The following is a 2,755-nucleotide window of genomic DNA, read 5'->3' as shown; positions in this document are numbered from 1 at the left end:
TTATCTTGCTGTAAAATATAAATCTGACCCTTCCAATTAGGAAGACCAACATTGATAAATTCGGTTTACTTTTTCGGAATCCCTTTTTATAGTACCGTTTTTATTTGTATTTTTTGTTTTTATTTCTTAAGCTTGTTTTTAAGAGAAAAATAAATGAAATGAAATTTATGGAAATTAAGTCCAATTTTCTGAGGCCCTGATGAACACCGTCCAATATTATATCTTTATGATTATTTTTCTAATGAAAATTGAAATGCGGAACTAAATTCTGATTCCAATGAAAACCTAATGGTCATTTTTAGTTTTTTTAAAGTAATTTGCTCCCACACCTACCCATCATCCAGCCCTTTGGCGTCCACCCATGACGCCAAAGAAATATTTCAACGTGACGTTTCTAAATCGTAAATAGTTCGCAGTGTAAATTATACATGTAGGCCTATGTGGGTGGGTGTGTATGTGTGTGTGTGTGTGTGTGTGTGTGTGTGTGTGTGTGTGTGTGTGTGTGGGTGGGTGTAGGGGGTGTGGGTGCAAGCTTGGAAGTCTACACTGGACCAGCTGCAAATTTAAGGCATCCCGATTCCTTGTATCACATAGAAGAAAATGAATTATATAATAATAATAATTGTGAAATGAATACGGTACCTAACATCGAATTGAGGTTCCATTGAAATATCGCCCTCAGTACAATCGTGTTCCCTGTCTTAGCTAAAACCGTACATTATTATCTCAAACTCGCTGATATAAATCCAGCGTCGGTCATCATCTATCCAGATCGTTAGTTTATACCATTGGTTGTGTCTTTAAGGTAGCATACTCCAAACATCGGGTATACGTAATATTATTATCAATTTCATGACATGCTCACTTGTCATTACGGCAGAGAGAACCAGAGACCAGCAACAACTGACGTATTTGGTGCCTATGTGATCCACGAAGTTGCATCCTACTGAGGTTTGTTTGGATTCTTTTCTTTTTTTTTTTCTTAAAGGCATGTCTTGGTTATACATACATACACAAACACTCAAAGACTCAGGCTTACTTCATTGGATTCAGCTTAATATACCTCAAAATGTTAAATCAATCAAAATAGTACAAATTCGAAGTAATAAAGCTGTTAAATCATGTAAAATCATTATTCAGTTAATCATTACACCTCAAGACACAGAAGAATCATACAACATTTACAAATACAAGAAATATGTTGAATAGGGGTTGATCCAATGTCGGATGTAATAATGTAGAGTGCATACTGGCTTCAAATACAGGGGAATAGAAGAGGAAGGGGTGGGTTCCATAGCTTACCCCAATATTTTTCACCAATGGTGACTGTGATGTGCACATAAATGATGAATCTTGAAAACACTATAATCCAGGAGTTTGAAATAGAGAGGGCCTGGATAGGGATTTCTGAGATGGAGGGTATATACTACCTCAGCTCCACCATAGTTGGGACTGAGGTAAGAACATTTATGATGGCACCCCTAGATGGTCGGAAATAGCACTCTTAGACTTAATTTTGAAAATTTGGGGTGGGGGGGGGGCTGGCGGGCTTCCCCCACCCTGAATCCGCCACTGATATTCGAGATAAACTTGTCACTTCAATGATTTTAAACCTTAATGTTTTTATTGCAAATTACTGTAAATAGTTAATAGGCCTATAGGCTTAGGGTCTAATTTTTTTTAAAATTTTCGAATGCTTTCACACTATTGACCAAACCCTCCTCTTTAGAAAATTATGACATTAAAGGAAATTAAACGAAATGGTTGAAAAGTTATCCAACACAATGACAACTAGTAGCAAAATGTATCAGGTAGAAATGTGTTAAAACCACTTATATGAAAAGTTATCTAACACCAAGAAAACTAATAGCAAAGTTTTAAACGTATTAGAACCACTTGAACGAATGTACGCGATGTTGATTACAGTTTGTATTTGTATTTAATTATTTCATGTATTTTATCACTTCCTATATCATTACAAATTTAGAAAACAAAAACAAAACAAGGGTAATTTCAAATATGTCAAATTACTGTAAATAGTTAATAGGCCTATAGGCTTAGGGTCAAATTTTTTTTTATTTTCGAATGCTTTCACACTATTGACCAAACCCTCCTCTTTAGAAAATTATGACATTAAAGGAAATTAAACGAAATGGTTGAAAAGTTATCCAACACAATGACAACTAGTAGCAAAATGTATCAGGTAGAAACGTGTTAAAACCACTTATATGAAAAGTTATCTAACACCAAGAAAACTAATAGCAAAGTTTTAAACGTATTAGAACCACTTGAACGAATGTACGCGATGTTGATTACAGTTTGTATTTGTATTTAATTATTTCATGTACTTTATCACTTCCTATATCATTACAAATTTAGAAAACAAAAACAAAACAAGGGTAATTTCAAATATGTCAATGAAGTGTACCGGTTTGCCAATAGCCAAATTAATTACTTTCTAAGTGGCTTTCCAACCGAATATGAATCCAGAATCGTATTTGCTAATGAGTAGTCAATAATTCCAATAAATCAGTGAATACTTTCAATACTATACATCAAATAATTTTGCAAATTGGCACAACTCTAATCAACAACGCGTACATTCGTTCAAAACTAGGCGGATGCTAATTGAAAAAACATGCATGTTTTGGCATTACCCCTGTCATCTTCAGCGTAGTGATTGTTTTCATGCAATCCTAATGAAGTGAACTATATATATATATATATATATATATATATACTGTCTCTTATACAC

The 2,755-nt window shown here is 34.1% G+C and overlaps 1 protein-coding gene across 1 annotated transcript in view; it reads left to right on the top strand.

Moving 5' to 3' along the window:
- Positions 1-771: 771 nt before the first annotated feature.
- LOC117116607 (slit homolog 3 protein-like) overlaps positions 772-2,755 on the top strand; it is a 16,915-nt gene continuing 14,931 nt past the window's right edge. Inside the window, exon 1 of the mRNA XM_033260678.1 lies at positions 772-951. The gene's annotated coding sequence lies outside the window, so the exon portion shown is untranslated. The remainder of the gene's footprint in view (positions 952-2,755) is intronic.

Source organism: Anneissia japonica, unplaced genomic scaffold (genome assembly GCF_011630105.1).
Source record: "Anneissia japonica isolate Jap-2015-1 unplaced genomic scaffold, ASM1163010v1 scaffold2737_len523936_cov211, whole genome shotgun sequence".
In the NCBI taxonomy this organism is placed as follows: Eukaryota; Metazoa; Echinodermata; class Crinoidea; order Comatulida; family Comatulidae; genus Anneissia; species Anneissia japonica.
The sequence above is the reverse complement of the archived record's forward strand: the minus strand, read 5'-3'. Positions and strand labels throughout refer to the sequence as shown.